Source organism: Alosa alosa, chromosome 8, assembly GCF_017589495.1.
Source record: "Alosa alosa isolate M-15738 ecotype Scorff River chromosome 8, AALO_Geno_1.1, whole genome shotgun sequence".
NCBI classification, from domain to species: domain Eukaryota; kingdom Metazoa; phylum Chordata; class Actinopteri; order Clupeiformes; family Clupeidae; genus Alosa; species Alosa alosa.
Genome location: NC_063196.1, coordinates 26135283 through 26157630, shown reverse-complemented (window position 1 = coordinate 26157630; position 22348 = coordinate 26135283). Strand labels below are relative to the sequence as shown.

The 22348-nt window shown below is 44.9% G+C and overlaps 1 protein-coding gene across 1 annotated transcript in view; it reads right to left on the bottom strand.

Moving 5' to 3' along the window:
• Positions 1-22348, bottom strand: part of LOC125298821 (signal-induced proliferation-associated 1-like protein 1) — a 97052-nt gene that overhangs the window by 60192 nt on the left and 14512 nt on the right. Inside the window, 1 exon segment of the mRNA XM_048249690.1 lies at positions 12480-12547. The gene's annotated coding sequence lies outside the window, so the exon portion shown is untranslated.

Sequence of the window (22348 nt, the reverse complement as noted above, 5' to 3'; positions counted from 1 at the left end):
GCTGTCTGTGAAATTCCAGTTTGTGTTGTGGGAGGGTGGGTGGGAGTCGGCGAAGCCATGCTATTAGCGGCTCCTTTGCTGGTACATTGCTGTGGAGGGGTGCTAGAGGAGCCCCCTACTGTGCCATGAACTGACGGAGAATCCTTCGGCTCTCCAGACGGTGAATTTTAGATGGCCAGCTACCATCCAAGCGCAGGTTGGGCTTGCAATGTGTGCCGGCGTACAACACACACACACTTTTATGCCAGTGAAGCTGGATGAGTGACAGCCATTTACCAGCACATATTTAGACGCTGTGGGTTTGAACGTGGTAAATGGGTTTTGAGGCGAAAGGGAGCTTAGAAATGGGCCGCTGGCGCTGTGAAGTGATGGATGCATTATTGATGGTGGAGCAGTGCCTAGCCTATTTCTTGGCAGGGGATGCAAATATCTGGTATTCCTATAGGGCCTATACGTCCTGAACATTCCCAGGAGTGGCCACATCACAGAGACTACATCAGGTTTGCACTGTGCGCAGAGAATTTGGAGGGTCCAGGAAATCAGAAAAACACACACACACGCCCTGCTGCGACAAGTCCCCGTCCCTTTGAAGCTGAGTGGAGGCTCTCATGAAAACTAAGTGACTTGTGCGTAATCTGGGACAACTACATTGCCCTGCGATTAGAGCGTGGAGCTCGCTGGCATTTACCCACGTTGCACCTCTCTCAAACAGCTTCCTCTCTTTCTCTCTCTCTTTCTGTCACACTCTCTTGCTCTTCCCTTCTTCTCTCTCTCTTTCAATCCCCTCCCCATCCGCAATGAATAAGTAAACAGAGGTAAGCATACACTCTCTCTCACACACACACAGGTTCTCCCTTACGTTCCATTTAGCAGTGGCACCTAGTCTAAGAATAGCTGTGAGAAGCGGGGCTGCTGTAGGTAGTGGGCCCGAGTGAGGGAAGAGGCTGGGCGAGAGGTATTGATTTGCTTTGTGGGTGTATAGCTGAAGTAGCCTTTAGGGTGCACGCACGCACGTGCGCGCACACACACACACACACACACACACACACACACACACGCTCTTCGCTAAGTGTTTGTGCAAGTGTGTGGGCATGATCAAATAAGTGCCTGTGTGAGTGTGTTAAAGCATCAACGCATGACTGTGTCCATGTGTGTCCTGTGCGCATGTGTGTAGTCCTAAAAGCTTCTCTCGGACCATGAACACGACCTCTTATTTCTTATTGCCGTCTCTCCCTCTCTATGCACGTGTTTGTTTGTGTGTGTGTGTGTGTGTGGGGGGTGTGTGTGTGGGGGGTTATTTATTTGTTTGTTTTTGTGTGTGTGTGTGTGTGTGTGGGGTGTGTGTGTGTGTGGGGGTTATTTGTTTGTTTGTTTGTTTGTTTGTTTGTTTGTGTGTGTGTGTGTGTGTGGGGGTGTGTGTGGGGGGTTATTTATTTGTTTGTTTGTTTGTGTGGGGGGTGATATGTGTGTGTGTGTGTGTGTGTGTGTGTGTGTGTGTGTGTGTGTCCCTCGTGGGAGTTTCTGATGATCAAGAGGAATGGGGGGCCGGCAGTGACAGCAGTGAACACTGGCTGAAGGACTGCCTCCCTCCAGCCCATCATCCTCTCTCTACGGTGAGCTAGTCTCTCCCCAACCCGTCTCCCACAGCCTCCGGCTCACCCCTCTACCTTTCATTCACTTCTTCCATCTCTCCTTTTCTGCTCTGCCTTTTCAATATGTGGCCATTTATGAGGTACAGTGTGGTCCTCTCCACTTGATCACACATTATTTTCTTTCCCAAGAGAGATGGATTAGGAGAGAGAGCAAGAAAGGGAACAACAGAGAGAGAGAGAGAGAGAGAGAGAAAGAAAGAAAGAAAGAAAGAAAGAAAGAAAGAGAGAGAGAGGCCAAAGGGTGCCAGAGAGAGGTCCATCGTGTATCCATCAAAATGATGTAATATGATTGAGGGACCAATCAGACAGTGCCTCCCATGGACACAAGTTAAACTGCCTGCAGCCCACCCATCTCCTGGAGCTGAACATGCGTTTGACTGCCAAGGCATGGAGCTGCTGCCTCAGGAGCCATCACACTGATTGGGGTAACCAGAGTTCACATCAAGATTCTGCTGCGACAGTGTCCGCCCTCTCCTGAGACGGGGGCCACATGGCATGGGGGCTGAGCGAGCCACACACACACACACACAAACGATACTACGGCGAAATCCTAAGATATCTGGAAAAGAAAGGACTCATACCTCCTCCAAGTGTATTGAGTCATTTGTGTTGAATTCGGTGCACTTTTGTAGTGTGCAGGTCAATTCTGGGTTCTAAACTTCCTACATAATTATTATTTTTTATAGTCAGTAGAATAGTAGGCCTACTTTGTGTGATTAAGTCCTTTATTGTTTGTTATAGTTCATTTGCATTGTGTTGTGTTTTGGCAATAAAGTAGCTTTAAATAGCCAAACTAGGCTAGATCAAGGTCAGTGTTGAAATTACTGCATGCAAATCACCGAATGCTATGCAGAGGGGCCTAATCTTTAGGCCATCTGATGTACAGTATAGGCTACCCTAGGCCTTCCCGTGTTCATGGGATTTCTTTGACAGTTGCAAAGGGAAAAATGTGAGGATAGTCTTCTTTGCGCTCAGTGTACAAGTACGATGTTCCAACCACTCAGGTCTTCGTCAGATAGGCCTACACCATTACCTGTTGCAATATGTCTGTGTGCATTCCTACATTACGTCTATTTCTTTGATAACATGATTTGCTACCACATAACAATAAACCACTATTATTATTAGGACTCAACACGCTTTGGTGGTATTATATGCTCTGGGCTTTAATTAGCGCATTTCGGGTAGCCTATCCTACATCTGGGCAATAATTATGACCGCTGTGCAGCGAAGCGGTAGGCGACTAGGTTTAGTCAGATTTTGTATTTATTTATTTATTTATTTATTTTCTTTTTCGCATGTCCAAATTTCCGTCAAGGATTCCCGGGACACTGAAAAACCGGGGTACACGAAACTTGGTGGGCATGTAACCCCACATGGATAGCATGGAACCATTGTTTTTCGTTTTGATCTGTAGCAATCAAACTGGACCACTGGACCACAGCCACTGGACTGGACCCCCCCGAAAGGAGGGTAGGGCAGACACAGTTTTCTGTGAATATCTCGAGAACCGGGTTTAGGAGGACCATTTCTTTTGTATGTTGATCTTAAGGGACCATGTCAACCCATTCCATAACCACTCATTTCATGTATAGTGCCACCTAGTTAAACACAAAAAAGTAAAAATGAGGTGTTGTAATCGCAGGTATCTGTGACCTAACGTAGTCAAAACTGCACGAAATTGGAAGTGTAGGATCATGACACCCTCTGAATGCACACCAAGTTTCGTTGAATTCCGTTCATGGGGGGCCACACAATAAATTAATTTATGTTACTATACACCAACTGGCCTGTAGGTGGCCGGAGAAAAATTTATTTGCTCAGCCTGTACAGGATGGCCCGCCAGGCTACAACTCTACCAGAGTAGGCGATAGAAGTAGGCCTACCTCAACACAGACTCTCAATGAGTCCTTGCCCCGTGCACTCTCTCTCTCTCTCCCTCTCAACAGGCGCATCCCTCCTCAGCATGCGCATGTAATCCAAACATTCACAATCGTGCAAGACGACTGGCTAAATTGCTATTAAATCCGGTTAGCATCATTAGCACGCTGCACGAATTTGTTCAAAACTGTTGCATTCAAATTGACTGCTAAATTCTAATCATCTTAATCCCGATGCAAATGGAAAATACTTTTCCAAGACTCAAACGGGCCTGTCCCAAGGAGAAAAAGTATTAATTTGAAACTTAAACACAGGGGGGGGAAACTGAACAGTCTAACCAGTAGCCTAGACTATGATAAACTAGCAAATTATGCTACTTTGTTTACAATATTTCCAGGCTTCAACCAGTGCTGCACATTCAGACTAATGTGCACATTTATTTATTTGAGTGTTTTTTATGATTGTGTTGCTATTTCTTTTCCCTGTTTGCTTTGATTGATAACTGAGGTGATTCAAATCAGAGGAAGGTTACATTTTTTTCCCCTTCTGGTTCTTATCTGAAATAGATTTAAAAAAATAAAAAAAAAGCCAATAATTATCGATATCGACTGATATGAAATACTTATATCGTGATACAGTTTTCAGCCATATCGCCCAGCCCTAATTGGTAGACAGGTTGAGAAAGAGAGAGTTAGAGAGGCAAGATAAGTAAAAAAAGTGAATACAGAAAGAGGGAGATAAAAATTGGAGAGTATAACAAGGGAGGAGGAAACAGAAGAGGAGGAGGAGGAGGAGGAGGAGGAGGAGGAGGAGGTGAGGAGAAGGAGAGGACGCTCAGTACTGTAATTAACCACAGTGGAGTGGGAGAGCCTGTCAGGCAGCAGGGCAGCATGTAATTCCAGCCTCTCCGAGACAAACACACAGAACAGAACAGAACAGAGAACAGCACAGCACAGCACAGCACAGCACAGCACAGCACAGCACAGCACAGCACAGCACTGAAAACAGAACAGAACACAGAACAGCACAGCACAGCACAGCACAGCACAGCACAGCACAGCACAGCACAGCACAGCACAGCACAGCACAGCACAGCACAGCACAGAACAGAACAGAACAGAACAGAACAGAACAGAACAGAACAGAACAGAACAGAACAGAACAGAACAGCACAGCACAGCACAGCACAGCACAGCACAGCACAGCACAGCACAGCACAGCACAGCACAGCACAGCACAGCACAGCACAGAACAGCACAGAACAGAACAGCACAGAACAGCACAGAACAGTGGGAAAGAAGAAAGGAGAGAGAGGAAGAAAAAGAAAACACAGGGAGGAAAAAAACGACTTGGTGTGGGGCCAATGATGGGCTTCGGCTGAAGCCGCCATCAAATCTCTTTAAGACGCCAGTAATGCTCAGATCAGTAAACAGCACCGGGAGCTTGCTCGCCCGACTGAAGCCCAGCCAGGGGCGAGAAACGAGAAACGGGGAGGCAGGGCGGGCAGGCAGGCGAAGAGGGGTTCAAACACGAGTTGCAGGTTTCTGCTCAAACTGAGCGAGTCGGCGTGAACGCAATCGCAATGTAACTGATTACAAACCACCGCATGCAATAACAACAACGCCAGGAGTTCCACTGTCAGTAGGGGCTCGTTGTGAGACACTGTAGGCCTATCACATGCTCACGTTTGTTACTGGGGAGGGAGATGAGTGCAAAAGGGTTACGCGCAACATGCAAAATGTTAAATGTGTATAAAAAGTCCTAAAAGTTCTAAAAAGGAGGAATCTTTGACTGCATACCGAAGTGTCTGTCCAAGCATATTATTGCCCATGATCACCAAGAGAGCTTCTTGCTGGTGGATATATGCACTGCTGCAGGGAATTCAGGAAAGAAGAGAGTGGGAGGAAAAAAACTGAGAAAGAGAGAGAGAACCAAGCAAGACGGAAAGACAGCAAATAGAAAATAAAGATAAAGAAAGAAAGAAAGAAAGAAAGAAAGAAAGAAAGAAAGAAAGACTTAAAGATAGTGAGAAAGAAAATAAAAAAAAATTCTGTTCTGTGATGAAGGGGCAGGGATCCAGTTAACATGGGGCCAAAATCAACCAATCACAACGACTGCTGCTTACAGTGTCTGACTCCTCAGCCCGTAGTGCAAAAGGTGGGGGTGTCAAATTCACACAATCTGATCTGATTAACACGTTCCTTTGTCCAAGCGCTGTCCTGGCATGCCTATAATCAACTGGGTTGTTTATGGATTCCATGAAGATACGGTTACCAGGAAAGGAGACACTTTCCAGCTAATTGCCTCTGTTCTTGGATGGCATGGATCTTCCCTTCATCCCAAAAGCCACAAGTCCTTCAAAAATAAGTAACTTCTGTGGCATTCTGTTATGCTAGATGTGTGGCCATCAGTTTGCGTGGGTTACGATAAGTTGCAACAAGTGAAAACCAGGGAAAATAATCACACTGCAAGTGTACCATGACCAAAAATGCTTTTTGCCCAGACAGGATAAACAGAAAGGAGAAATCAAGACATGCTCAAACCATCTAAGATGCTCATGACATAAAGGTGGGAATGTCGGTGGGAATGTCGTAGGAAGCACCTTTGGCAGCAGAAGAAGAAAAAAAAACAAGAAACACTTTGACCGGAAAAATCTGTAACCCTCACGACCGCGGCATGTCGTTGTGCATCCGGGACTACGAGGCTCACCATGTGGCGTTGTGGGAAGAGCAAGCCCTGAGGTGCAGGATGTGAAATCCTGTCCTCTCCCTCCTTAAAAACACACACACACACACACACTCACACTTTTCCAGTCTGTCAGAGTGCGGCGCGTCTCGCTGGCTTGTTGACGACCAGATGCTGCAGCGTTCACTCACTCACTCAGGCCGGGGGCTGTGGGGGCCAGCTGCTTGGCCGCGGGCCAGCGGTGTCTCTGTCTCTCCGTCTCCCTGTGCGAGGACCAACAAACACCTCGCGAGGTGAACTCATGAGCAGGAAACGCTTTTGTGGCACTCGGACTCTGTGTGTCCGCCGTGCCTGTGGAAGGAAGGGGCTGGGACTGAGGTGTTTTTCTTCCCCTAGCTCAGATATGCGAGTAAACCGACCCTAGAATGGTCACCACGGCTTCTCAGTGACCAATAGACCGGCACGTTTTCCTTGTCGCCCCCAGAATACATTTCTGAACATCTCAGTCGTCAAGCATTAGAACAGAATTTGATGTGAAAGATTATTTCGGGACACTGCATGCAATAGACCTGTAGACATCTCGTGTAATAGAACCAAGTAAGCAACCCCTCTCCTTTGTATTCCAAACAACACTTGCGCAATGCTGTTTGACAACATGAAACCTGCTTACTCTAGCAGTGGCACAAAGGACTCAGGAATCTTTGAGCAAGTTCTTCAATGGCAACAATTCCGCAAGGGCTTGTTATGGAAGGCAGACAAAATCAAATACACACTGCGCTAAAATGGCTGCAGATCTTGTGTGTGAATGAATGAAATATGTCTGAAAATAGGAGAGCTAGCTGCAGCAGTTATTGGTGGAGAGAACGCACGCACAAAATCTGCCACAATCCTGTCAGATACTCTGCAGTCAGCCTCATCCCATGAAACAGTGAGTGGGTGATGGTACAATGGAGGAATGAAAAGAACAGCAGAACAACACAAGATGGCTATTCTTTCTCTCTTGCCTCCTAGTGGGAGAGAGAGAGACCCATTATTTACACTAACACTGTGATTAGCGGCACGTCTCATGTGGGCTGCTGTGACTACCGCTTTGCTGGAACCAGAGCTGGAGCTCAGATGATGAGGTTTATTATCATTTATAAACGTTCATTAACATGTACTTAGTCATTCAGCAGACGACCTATCCAACTTCAGACTTTAGACAGATTTCACACACATTTGTGTATGTGATCCCTCGGTGGGCATTGAACCCCTAACCTCAGCCATGTTTACAACCTCTGCCAGGTGGAAGGCTGCATATATGTAGCCCATGCTACAAAAAATAAAAATAATCAGTCTGTGCTATGGATGATTTACCAGCTTAGAACCAGTGACACCTTATTTAGTGTACTGTGTGTAGCCTACAGATGAGGTGGTTGTAACTGCATACTGAGACTGGATTGTACAAAACGATCAACCTCTGTACCACCTGTGCTATGAACAAAAAGGTTAAGTTACAGCCCTGAGACGACCTAAAGGATCTACATCAGGTGGTTAATTAAGAGGCCTTCTTGTGCTTTACACTGCCTTTAGAGAGTCCCTCCTTTTCCCCAAACTGCCTGACCCTTTCCAGAACATTTAGACTGACTATTTCTCCTACACACACAAATACTGAAACATTCTCACACGCACATTTGCACTCCCTGCAATTGGGTAACGTGTTCCCTGGTTGGGAATGGGGATTGGGAAATGTGTTGATTGTCCGATTGGCTTCCCCATTTTAACTGTTAATAACTGTATGTATTGTAGTGTCATTATTTAATTATGAATATTTAGTTAGTAGTGATCTGTGTTAAGTTATGTTTTTCCAATGTATGTTTAGGTTCATCTATGTATGTATTGTACACGTCTGTTTGTATGGGAGCTGGGTAACCCCCACCCCTCAATCATAGTGGTATCAACCAATTGGCCCCCAATTGGTTGGCAAGGCTTTTCTGCCTGAGAGAGAGCCTAAAGAGAGGTGCTGTGTGAGAAGTCTGGACAATACAGAGTTTAGAACTGTGACTGCTATTGCTTAAGAAACCGGTTGGTTGAATTTTGTTTTGTCAAGTCTTTTTGTTTGCACTGTGAATAAATCTGCACTCTCCACAAAAATCCATGTTTGCTTGCTGTGTCTTCACCCCATCATCACTTCACCTCAGTGAGTCCTAGCCGCTCATCCTGCATGTGGGTACAGCCCACAAGGGCCCTATTTTCACACACTTATATAAATGTTAGCAAACAAGCATTCACCTTTGAAATGTGAAACAAGCTGTAGCATGCGTGGACTCCAAAGGGAAAAGTGACAACTAAGTAAACATTTCCAATATACACTGAGAATCTTAGCATACTTCTTAGATTACCTGACAGCATGTGAAGGTATGTACAATAGACTAGTCTCATTCCACTAGAATGGTCTCATTCTGCCTGAAAAGAAAAGAAAATTATTACCTATTACCTCAACCTGTTCTTGCACTGACATAGTTTTTTTATATTACCTTGTCTACATTATACTTTACTCTCCGATTTGTCCATATTATTTATGCTGGTCTCTAGACCTTATTATTGCACTGTTGCACTGTTGGACTAATGTTAGACTACTTTTTGCACCTTCACCATGACACTCACTCTCTTGAGCACCTCACCATGCACACAGAACTACAGGCCCTGTCACTACAAGCGTCTCATGCTTGATCACCCTCAAGCACACTGGATTTTTTACATTTATTTATATAGTATATTTAGTATTTAGTTTTGTTAGTTTTTCTTATCTCCTACTGTCTCTATTGCACAGTGGAGTTTGGTTATATGTTTATACTTATACTTATATTTACCATTTCTGCTGTAAGTGCATGTTGTGTGTGATGTCTGTATGCTACTGAGACCCCCTGAATTTCCCCTCGGGGATCAATAAAGTATCTATCTATCTATCTATCTATCTATCTATCTATCTAGAAAAGAACCCGACATCTGGGACATTTCCGGGCCTATGACACAAGCACACAGATTGTCGACATAAAGACGGCTACAAAACTATCACGCATGACCAAACAATGCTTGGGGGCTTTAAGGTGTCTGGAAGATAAAACTTTTCTGGAAGAAAAACCCATAATAACTCTATCTCTGGCTTTAGGCGACTGAGATAAAGTTCTAGTTTATTGTTGCAGGGGGCGTGTTACTCTTGAGAAGACAGTCAGTCCTTTTCTTCACTTTTCTCTATGAAACAACAGCTGGTTACAGTTGAGACGGGAAAAGGTGCAGACTTGACCTGACAATATACCCCTCAGGCATGAGGCATTAAGATATGTGTGTGTAGGCTGGAGGCCACACACATGGTCCAGGGGGAAATACCAAATCCCCAAAGCAGGTTAGAGCAGACACACACGGAGACAGAGAGACATACACAGACAGACAGAAACAGACACTCTCACACACTGATATCTCATTCCCAATGTGAAAACCTGTAATTCAACATTAATTACACTTTATGGTTGTATGGGAATGCAATCTAAACGTGTAGCATTAGCACTGGGCAAATGCTTTCTTTATGGGAACCGAGACCCATTACTGTATCGTTATAGGAGAGTGGTTGTGCATGCAAAAAAGTATCTAATCCTGGGTTTTTATAACTGGGACTTTAAATCACTGTAAAGCAAAATTAAGCACCACACAGTTTGCAGTCTTTGCTTTTCCAAACATATAGATCTTCAATTTAGGTTTACAGGGACTTGTGGTAACACACACACACCTTAGTATAGGCAACACAGGCGACTACCATGGGCATCCAGGCTCACAGACCTTCATCAAACTAAACTCGAGAAGGTCCCGAAGGGCAACAAGAGTCCATTTCCCTATGTGCCACAGCAGTTATGTCAACCCTCTGCAGGGCCCCTGATCCCTGCTGCTGACAGGATAAGCTGTGGCGACAGGTCTGGACGGATGAACTACACAGGTGAAGCCTATAAATCCATCCAAACCTATCCCAGACTTGGCACACACGACTTAGGACAAGGAGGCATCGTTCTGCCGGGAGATGCAAACCAGCGGTACAGGAAAATCCAGAGTCGCTGCCAGAAATAGTGAGGGTGAGACAATGAATTTGCTGTGTTATGGGCCGTGGGAGAACCGATCCCTGTTTTGATTCATCAGTGGACTGTTCAGGGCTTTGCTTTTATCCAGGGCAACCTCCACACCACCCACAAGTCATCTTCACTCAGCTTTCTTGTTTAATCGATTGCAGACAATTCAAAAGCTCAGGGCCTCATGATATATGGAGCACATTCACACAGTGCTTCAGGAGTTCAAATACTACTCAAAGCTCCTTACAGTAAATGGGGTTCATTTGTCTACCTATAAGACTGACTATAAATGATTTGTGGGAGCAAGTATTTGAACACGAGATGGTTCATTATCCAAATGAAGGCCACTTTGACATGACCATAAGGGGAGCTGAAGTCAAACCCATGAGCCTTCAATGACCCATTCTCATCCCCTTTAACTCCTGACTGCCTTGACTGCACCTGTGGCAGCAAACCCATCACCCGGTTAACTAATGGCCATCCTAAGTCATTGTTACATGAATCCTTCACATTCCATCCCATTTCATTCCATTCCATTCCAAGGCAGATGCTGAGCAAGACAGGTCACTGCAATTTGCTTTCGAGTCATGCAAAGGTCTGAACTGATTTTTGTTGAACTTTTAATCATGGATTCATGTGATGCAAACATGTCTGGGAAATAGTAGGCAGAAGCTTAACACTGACACTTTGGCTGAAACATGAATAAAGATAATGTAGACCTATTTTCCCAAATTCATTGCAGGCTCTGAGGTGATTCTACACATTAATGAAACTAGTTACAGAAACTAGTTACTAAGTTACATTTTATTGGCTAAAGTGGCAGAACAGCATAATAACTCCAAGATCATGGATTTATTCCAAAGGAGCAATCATGGTAATAAAATGTATATGTAGCCATTACTGAAAGTTGGTCTGTATTTGAAACCTCTACAATATGAAAAAATGTAGGCTAATTTTGTGGTCATGTCTTGCTTTTGACTTGAAGAGACAGCTAAAGCAAATCTTACAAACTCAGCAGACACTAACCAAATGTCAGACATACCGGTAATTTGACAACCCATCTTATTTGAGATGAAAGTGGCACCTCTGTCTGTCTCTTACCCAGTGACATAAAAACAATCATGTGGAAAGCTGACCTCTTTTGATAAACTGACAGCGACTGGCTTTGCATGTAGTCACGTAAGCCAGTGTGGGATTAATCTAGGGTCCTTAACTTGTTCACGGTTCATGGTATCGCACTGTCAAGTGGATTACTGGCACTCTGATGGACTGGCCCACAATGCACCATTGTCCTCGCAATTGCTCCGAGCCACAGCTTGTCTTTGTTTCTGCTAACGATTTCTTTTTTTCCCCTTTTTAAATGGGTGGTCCATTACAACCTGCTCGCATGGAAGCCTCCCACTATCCTTCCATTTCACTTACCCCGAGATCACCTGTTATTCTCCATCACCCCCACCCTCCCTCTTTGTTTTGTTTTTTTCTCTTAGTCACACTGCAATCATTTTTCCACTCTGAACTAGCATTCATGTGAGAGATTGAGCATGAGTGGGTGAGTGGGTGGAGACAATAGCTACCACTAAAGGCTGCTGCTGGGAATGCGCAGAGAGAACAACGCAGGTGGGGGACCCTGCAGATTGCCAGAACATTCTGCTGAACACATTTATTTTGATAAATGAGGGTCACCCACACCTTCCCCTTTTCCCCGTTCACAACGCAAAACTGCTATTAAGGCCGCGCGTTTGAGGCCTTTGTGAGGAGGGTGCTTGAACGATCTTCACCTGAAAGGGTGAAGGGAGGATGAGGAGGAGGAGGACAAGACTAATAGGCTAAGGGGCTAATGAGGCTTTGTTTGGAGAGGAGAGGGAAATTAATGTGTTGTTTGCAAGGTCCTCTAGGCTCCTGCAAAGGAGGGGTTCTGCACATGAAGTTAATTTCACATCTCTCAGATCTTCGTTGTTACACAACCCTGGGCCTTATTGGCAGCGCATGCCTTCAAATCCTCCTGTCATATGCAGCACTTACCTCAAAAAACCGGTCTCCTTGGCAACCCCCTTGCATGTGCAAATCCATCGTTAAGTGAAAAGAGCCGGACAATATGTGCATCACTGGCGGCCCTCCTGCAACCCAATTAGAGCACAGACGGAGGAAGTGTTTGATGACTTACTTGTGTCTGTGATTTCGCTTGGCATCAAAGGCAGCTCGCTTGCTTCACTGAACACCTCCAAGGTTGACCTGAAAGAAGAGAGATAGGGAGTTGAGGGGTGGGGTTGGTGGTGGTGGTATTTATTTATTAATTTATTTTAAATATCAAAACCTTCCTCTCAATCTATAAATCTGGCAGCATCTTAGGAAACACAAAGTCAAAAGCCTCCTTCTGATTGATGTACGCGTCCAAAAGGTTTCTGTGCCTAACACATGTGGGACACGTGTGAGCATAGGGAATGGGCTGAATGAACACAGTTGTGGAAAGCTTTACATCTAGGAAACATTCAAACACCAGCCTTCACTTTGTGACTACACAAAAAAAGAAAAATGGAGAGAGAATCAGGAGAGAGAGAGAAAGAAAGAAAGAAAGAAAGAAAGAAAGATATGGGCCGTTTCTCAATGTGCATTCTTTTCCAAACTTGCATTCTCATGAACTTGTGAACCGTTATGAAACGTCATCAATAACGACCGAAGTAGCCTACGGTTCCAATTCAAAAGTTCAAACTTGGTCTAAAGTCAGAGTGGAGGAGAGGAGGAAAGGACAGAGTGTCTAAAGAAGAGTGAGAGAGAAAACTAGAAGCTAGAAGGGTATCACAATAGCTGCTACATAGGCTACACAAAGCCTCCACAGGCCCCAACAGAGAGAGAGAGAGAGAGAGAGGAGAGAGAGAGGGTGAGGAAGAGAACGATAGCCAAAAGGGTATTATACTAGCTGCTATACAAGCTGTGCAAAGCCCTCCCACAGGCCATAGTGTGCCTAAGCCTTCTACAGCTCTCACAACTCCAATCCCTCCACCCTGATCCACACGACCAGATCTCAGTCACAGCCTATCAGAGCCTTTCAGAGGGGCTTCCTGAAGATGTAGATGACAGGTTTCCTCCTGTCGCTAGCTTCCCTTTCCCCTAACAGCCACATCCAATCCACCTCTGAGAGTGTGACTGACAATAGCTCTTCCCTCTGGGGGAACCTCTGAGCAGCCAGGTGCTCTGCTTGCAAACTTGAAACCTCATTTCAGTCAGAGACAGAGAGGGATTCAGGAGGTGCAACTTGGGGGTGAGCTGGTTCTCAGCACTGATGTCTCATCAAGAAGAAAAAAAAACACAAGGATGAAAAAAAAAAGGCCTTTGGGATTACGGAGTGGAAGCATCCGTGGAACACTTGCTAATTAGTTCTGCTCTTCTCAGAAGTAAGGAGTAATATCGTAAGACAGAAAAAAAAACGAAAAAAAAAAAAACGCTTCATTTAACCCCTGTGTGGAGGTTGCTTTATTTTAACTGATAGGAGATTAGCTCCCAGTGTGTGTGCAGGGATAGACTGCCTGCCATCCTGAGGCATCACCTAGGGGGCCTCAAGGATGATGGCAGACTTGCCCAGCCGGTAACCATGGCAACGGTAATCACAGCACCGCGACTGAAGGGCTCAGAGCAGCACTTGAGGAAGGGGAGGGGCACAACTGATTGTGCTTGCCTGTGTCACCGTGACCTTCGTGGGCTATAAAATATTAAAACAACAAGTGCCATCACTTTCTTTTTAACGCACAATTTCCACCAGTCATCCAGATTTTATGCTTTCAAATAAATTTCTTTAAACACTTACTCTCTCCCCCGGCTCCCTCTTACTGGGCATTTTATTTCTGATGACAGCACATGGATGAAAACCAACCATCACAACATTTAGCCTAGACTTTCTCTGGAACCTGCAGTTCACACATACACAGACACACACACACACACACAGTGTTGTTTCTCCTCTCCACTCAGTACAGGCGGAACAGTGTGTCCATCTGCTAGGGCGGCGAATGAGGGAGGTGCAAAGTGGTGCGGATATTTCAGGACTCGCGCTCCGAGGTTTGGCGCACTGGTAGTCGTTTATCACACGCCTGTTCATTTCCTCCCCATTGTCTGCGTTTGTTTCCTTGCGCCACACACACACACAAAGCAGCACAACGTGCACGCAAACAATGGAACACATTCACATCACACACACAAGCTATCCCTTGCACAACCATACAGAAATGTAATCAACGAAACACTACGGAGCTGAAACATGACACTTGTGTGCTGAGAGTAGTATAAAAGCACTCGATATTAAATGTCGCAAACATCTCTGCCTGACTTCGGAGCCAAGGACATAACCCTGAACTCAGAAAGGAAAGTGCCATGTTTTCCGGATCTTTTAATCCAGAGTGGTCATGGCATTGTGCAGTTCCCCATATGACTCCAACCCGTCTCAATGATTATAGTCAATTGCGTTATCTAAACATTTACCCTTCGGATCCTTCTCTTATTGACTTTGGAGAACACAGAGGGCCCTTTCAGAACCAATTTCCATCCCAAAGAATATATCCAGCAAACACACTTTAGAAATGGCAGCAATCCAGCAGCTTCTGAAGGTATGCTTAAGGGCGCACATTATTTGACACATTACCAAATGTTTCTGTAAGGTTAGCAATATGTTGACCTAATTCATAATGACTAATCTAAAAAAGGAAGAGTGACAAGAGAAGGTCCTTGTTAACTACTGCCCCCAAAAAAAAAAAAAAAACCCCTGATTTTTCCAACCTGAGGTCTTTACCTCTGCTTCAGGGGGCATTGTGGGACTGTATCCGAAAGCAAGGAGAGACTGACTGTACCCTGAGAAAAGGTCTGTCTGCATTCCTCTACTGAGAGAGAGAGAGAGAGAGAGAGAGAGAGAGAGAGAGAGAGAGAGAGAGAGAGAGAGAGAGAGAGAGAGAGAGAGAACTGGAGAAGATCTGTGAAACCCATAGTACTAACCCAGCCAAAACCACAGTATCCAACAGCTGCTCAGCACAGGATCCCTGGTGTTCTCAGGAAGGGAAAGCAGAGGGGGGAAAAAAAAAAAAAAAAAAAAAAAAAAAAAAAAAAAACACAGCAGCAGAAATTCTTTCACTGCGAGATTTATTTATTCCAGGCCCTTGAAAGCGTCTAAGGAACCGACCAGCTTTGTGTTCTTTGGCCACTTGCTGTCCCAGTCTATTGCTATCCTGAGGCTATTTTCATCCAAACTTCTGAGGGAGGGGAGACACGTTTTGTTGTCATGGAGTGTACTTGCAATCCTGGGTTTTTGCATGGCAGCATGGGTTCAAAGTTTTGAAAAGCCAGGCTCCTGTGAAAAAGCTTTTTTAAAAGCTTGACGGCCTGGATCTTATAAGGACACACAAATGTCAAAAATCAGGCCTTTAAAAGACGTGGTTTGCGTTTGAAAGTCAAGCATGGCAAAGCTAGACCTGCAATATCCGTCTTCAGTCTGCCAGATGAGCTCAGATTTCCAAACAAACTCCATACCTTCATACTGTATACTTCTGCCAAAGAATACCTCAGCAGGGAGGCTCGATCCACGTCAAGTTTTAAGTAGACACTTAGTCCATTAAAACAAACTGTCAAACACTTCTGTACTAGTGCCAGTGGGCCAGTCACTTACAATGGAGATGCCAAGGGCAGCAAGGGTGTCAGAATATGCCCCTGAGAAGTTCATCCTTCCTCAGTTCCCAACTGATTGGAAGCATCAGGGTGAGCGGTCCGGTCTTGATTTGCATGAAAACAGACCAGAGTTGACAAAGTATGCATCCTGCAGAACCCCTTGAGAACCGGTAATTAGACTCAGGTTACACTTCGTGAAGAAATCTGAGAGGAATCAAGCACTTCCTCTCAGCAGTCTTTACTGTGAAACTGAGCAAGACATAACAACTTGGTCAGGGTACTAAATCAATAGCATCCTTATTTAAAGACAACTATAGGAAGAGCCTAACACTGGCCTAGAAAGCTAGCTGTGGTTACATAAAGCAGCACATAACTGCAACTTAAATTATCTCCACCAAGAAGGCTACCTTTTTTTTCTCCTCCTCCTTCTTTAGTTCTGCCCACTCCAAAAGTGGGGAATCAGTGGGAGGCTCTCGCAGAGGCACAAAGAGTGCTAGTAGGTCTGAAAGGCTTGTGATTGTAGTGATTTAATCTCTTTTTCCCAAAATGTGACAAAAAAATAAAAGAAGAGACAAAATGTAAGATTCTCTTCAAATCCTTCTGTGAAAAGCCATCAGCGCTGTGATGCCAGCCTTGTAACGCATGCAGCTACAGCCGAGGACAAACGCATTGAGTGAAAAATATACCTCTGTACAAAGTGTTGCTCTAACACTTCTCTGGAAGGGCTTTTCCTTCTTCTTCAGGCAATCAAGGCCCTGGAAATAATTAACACCTTTTATTGGCTTTATGCAACCTTCCCTGTGCAATTACCAGTGAAGGTTTGGGTGTGTGGCGGTGACGTGAGGCTTTACAGCTACAGAGCTGTGGCTCGTGTTGCTTGTGTGAAATCACCAACCTTGCACAGACCTGCTGTGGATCCCAAGAGGCATTTTAAATGCCCACAGGAAGTGGCACCAGAGCAGCCAATCACAATCTGCTCCAAAAAGCACATATTCTGAAGCAGCATGCCCCCACATCTAGCTGGTATGTCCCTTCAAGAAATTATATTTTTTAAAAATACAAGAACTGAAATGACAGACACCGCCAATTTCAGACGAAACAACAACTCAGGCAGTTTAGTGAGCTCCCCCACAATATTTAATGGTCTTCTGTAGTACCATACCCTAGGATTGGTTGCATCACATCTGACCAACAGCGGTCCAGTTTAATTTCCCTTTCCACTTGAACATTACCGCAGATACTGATGTGTGCAGACACAATAGCAACTGACATGAGCTTTCATAGACATAGAGTCAAGACAGGATATCCTCATCTATATAATAGGGCACCCAGATATATCAAAGGACCAGGAAATGTGCTTCGATTTCTTGCCAAGTGATATAAAAATCCAGGCCCTGATTTGGATGTATGCAAACTTGGGAAAAGAAAAGAAATCCCATTCTTGTGCAGTTACAAAAACAAAAACAAAAATCCTGAAGTATCTTAAGCGTTACCCACAGGCAAGAACACCCAGGCCACTTTTTTACAAGCTCTGGGCAGGATCAACAATGTTTCACAGACCAGAGCCTTGACAAAACTACAACCGCAAAACTCAGGCTCTCCTGGCCTGTAAAGGATAGGGGTGTGACCTAAAAGCAGCCTAAAGCAGCAACTGGTAACGTGAATCTTGTGTTCTTTTATACTCGTGACACTCTGATGCCTTTCTTTCGGCAGTGTGCCACCTATCCATCTTTTTCTCCACAGCTCCCGTATTTAACTATACAATTACTGCAAAGCGTGCTTTTCTCAAGTTAAACAATAATGGTTTGTTTAAGTGTCAGAGATATTTAGGAGGACAATGTAAAGAATTCACTATAGCAACACCAGTACCCTAGAGCCATGTTTAAAATGATATAGGCTACCCCCTCAAAGAATCTTCATTCATATTCACAAGACGGAAAGGTCATATTTGTCCTGCAATCTTCCCCAACTACTTTCAACAATTCTTCAGGGCCTCTTCAGAGAAAAAAGACCTTGAAAGATACAACTAAAAAAAAAGAAGTTATGCCGAGTCCATTCTGCTCCAGTGCACCGTTTCTCTACAATGTGCTCCTGTTTACCATACCCTACACAGACCTCAGGCTGGGAGGCTACAGACTACAGAGTGCTGAGAGGCTTCACTGTTCAGGGCTCTGTCTCTGTTCAGCCACTGCTGCAGACGGCAAGGGCCCCACGAGAGACCCTCGCCAGCAGGGGTGGTCGTGCTAATGAAGGCCCTAAATCACTCGCACCCTGGGCAGAACCTCATAAAGAGGGCCTGGCTGGGCCTTGGTTGCCCCCAAGCCCTGGGATAGTGTACTGGGGATTCTTTTGGACTCTCTTTTTCAGATGTCTCCTGGCCCTTACAGAGTGACAACACCAACAGGGGGCACAGGGCAGTGATATACATGCCTGCAGCCATTCATTCCTGCACCCCAAGAGTCCAATAATGACGTGATATATTACTCTAATTCAATATGTACACACCACAGCAACAACACCACCGCTATACATTACAGACCTTTATTCAGCACTGCAAAGAGAGCATGAGGCATGGTTGAAAGGGATGTCATCCGTAACAAACACTCACTCAAGACAGGCAGGCAGACACACACACACACACACACACAAAATTCAGATCAACATGACTTTTTGACGATAACGATAATTAGTCGATATCCTTTAAAACATTTTTTGTAAAAGTCTGAGTTACTTTACAGCTCATTATTTATGAATAGCATCAATACAATAATAACCAATAACTTGTGACTTTTTAACCAAATCAACCAATGCATTGTCACTCTATGACACATTCCAATTCTGCCCCCACTTGAGTGTGTGGCAATGACATGAGAAAGTCTGAAGCTGAAGTTCCTTTCAAACCCCTTTACTTAGGATTCACTGTAAAATGAAGCAGACCAACAGAGTGCATCTCAGTTATTTCCTTCGATGTTTTGTTTAAGAGCAATCATGTAGGCTAGCATTCCAAGTTACAGAATAGAAACTAATGTGTTAGCTTATGGCTAATGTATATGAGAAATCCCGTAGAGATGCTAACGGTTAGCATAATCGATAAAGGTAGATATTTAGAGCGAACTTCAGTCCATTTACAAAAGGGTTACATGAGAAGAGTTTGTTGCTTACAGCTCACTATTAAAATACTCAAAGGCTAATGTTTTCTCTCCATATAATACCATGTAAAAAAAAAACGTGACTGTCTCATCAATGCTACGTGAACAGAAGTAGCCGCACAAAATCCCAAGTAGCCTAGTCTAGCTGCACAAAAATAAACATTAGGCGTGCATGTGACCCTGGACCCACTAGCGATCATGTGACACTTGCTCTGCAGCAGCCAGGGGCTTTTCTCGCATACACCTCCTGGATTTAGTGAATGTATGAGGTTCCTGATTTTGAGTGTTATTTCCCCATAAGTAATTTAAATACTCGATAATGTAAATTTGCACATTGTTAAAACAACAATCACGATATTATCGCAGACGATATATATCGCCCACCCCTAGCGCCTGGCGTCTCTAGATTTAAAAAAACAAGTAGGCCAAGAGACTGTCCATACATCAGCTAGTGCTGAGTGGCTAGATTAGCATTTATTAGCCTTTCACCATCACCAGTCATTCCAAACCACCACCAGAATGAGCACAACACTACTAGAAAATAGCACCTCCAGAAAAGACTAGCTATTGACCTTGATGAAACAGCTGAGCTGAGAAGAAGCTGAAGCTGTGTGAAGCTGTGGCTATTAAAGGTGCACTATGAGTTCCTGCATGGTTTCAGCGTGATTTCATTTTTGTCTCAAATCGTAAGCATCTCTCCTTGATCTGCTAACTGCCTGCCCCCTGAATACACTGTGAAAAAGCCTGGTCTCGGGAGACAACACAGAGGCACAGACTGTGCACCAAAGTATAACGAACCACGTTCCAGCCAATCACCGACAAGATGGGGGAAGGGGGGGATAAGGGAAAGATGACTGTTTGGATATAATGGAAACCTATGGAGCTGCATCAAAGTTGGGAGCGAAAAGGGCTTATATTATACTTACTAAATCTTTAAACAAACGTGAATAAAAGGCACAAAATAAGGTTGGTGTAAGAGTTATCTGTGTGTTCATGGGATTTAAGTGACCATTATATTCCTATTTTTTGCTCTTTCCAGTTGACTAACAAGAGTGTCACGAATGTAGTCACAGTCAAGCTGCCTGTGGCTGACTATAACTAAGTTCGGCAAGCTTAACTTTACATGTCATAACATCAACTAAACATAAGTCACACCTTAATTCTATCATTTGTAATACAAGGGAAAAACATAGGCCAAAATCCACTCTGGAGCCTGTTTAATTCACAGAATTTCAAGCTCAAGCATCTACTTAGAAGTAATTAAGCTATCTTCTATTCCTCGTTTGTTCGCCTAACCACAACAAGGGCCAGATGTTTTGCTGGGCACTATGCTTCCTTAGAAAGACAAACTTTTCAACACACAAGTTCAGGAAGCTGACAGAGGGGGTCTGAATATTATGGGAACTGTTGATTGATCGTTTCAATGGCTTTCTCTGGATATACGATTCCAAACTTTAGGTGAAATATAAGCAGCATGGTGCGCCAACATTATAAGCATTCATATGGGAAGAGACCATGCTTTGACAACAAACTTGTCAAGCTGTAGAATGGAGAACTTTCATGGAAGGCTAACCCATTACAAATTCATGTGGTATTTCAAAGTGACAGCATGCTCTATTTAAAATTTCCTCAGACAGGCCGTAACTGTTTCCTCGCATCCATGTGTGGCTGTTCCGAGACCAAGACTGACAAGTCTGCATTTTTAATGGCCGTGAGAAAGAGGCATGCCTTCAGTAATCCCCGCTCTGCCGGAGTTAGGGGAACAGAGAGATGGAGAAAGGAGATGGAGACCACGGGGCCAGAGGCCATGTGACATTTTGACAGATGTGCGGCTATGCAGCCCCCCTCCTCCCACCATCACTACCACCACCACAATAAAACAAGAGCTCCCCTCAGAATGAAAGGGCTTGCCGCTAAGCTGCTTTCTGTCGGATGCCTTCACCCGTTCAGCCATCGTCCAGAAAGAGAGAAAGGCTGGGAAGACGAAGGGCAAGGTCTGGAGGTCAAGCCGCTGCCTGTCTACAGACATCTGGGCGGTTCCTCCCTGCTAAAAGATAAAAACAATAAAGCCCAGAGCCCACGGCTACGCTCCATCTTTCCTCCATCTTTTTGCACTGTTTCCGACCGGCCGCTGGCCGTCAAACTCATTCATGTCATCGGAGAAAGATGCAGCCAGCTACTAGGCGAAGGTGGAATGGCCCCCATGAGTGTAAGGCGATGCGAAGGCAGTAGCCCTTCGAAAAATGTGGTGATCTCTACGGTCAGGAATTCAGCTCTGCGTTAGATTAGGAGGAGAAGGGCCAGTCAGGGAATGGAAGTTAAATGTCGGGGTAGAAGGATTCCTGTTGCAAAGGCTTTGGAAAAGTTCCTCAGATTGATTGTAATTCCACAACCCCTGAGCTGTGTAGTCGATCTGTCAGCCTGCCTCCACAGCCACCTGTGTGGCCATTTTCATTTATTGGTTTAATCTCGACACGCTACACCCCTGGCAAGCACAACTACCCAGCTGGGTGGTGTGGGGGCTTGGACACGTGGATCCACAAGATACTGTCTAGAAGTGGGACTGTGTGTGTGTGTGTGTGTGTGTGTGTGTGTGTGTTGTTGGGGGGGGGAGTAGGAGGTCAGCTCATTCCCGTTTGACATTTCTTCCAGTCCTGCTTCCAGATAGGGGGTGGGGGGATAAGGTTTTAATCATGGAGAATTGGGGAGTCGTCCAAATGATTCTGGTCCACCTGGAAAAGGGACCGAGTATTTCGTCCAGACGATTTTTCTCTCTTCCACCATTTCAAATCTGTTCTTCCTTATATCCATTTTCTGTCAATCTGCCTCTCTTTCTTCCACTCAATTCTTTCGCTCGGTCACTCTCTCGGTCTCTCTTTCTCTCTCTCTCTGTCTTTACGTACTCATGTTGTGCCATTTGCCTCTCTAGCTACGGAAATTACCGATGGGAGGAAATGGTCCAGAGACCAAGTCGATAATTATTCTCCTCCACCGCTGTGTCTGTGACTCATCAGTTTTTACCATCACGTGGCGCGCACACACACAGTGCACACACACACACAGTGCACACACACAAACACACCTCTTTTGGTTCTGCCACCGAACCTGGAAAGCGAAAAGGCGTCGTTCCAGGTGCCGTGGAGCCCCATCATTTGCACCTCTCCTCCGAGAGGGTAGAGGAAGGTGGCGCCTGGCAACCATGATGAAAATGAGCACTAATTATCCTCTTTAAGCACAC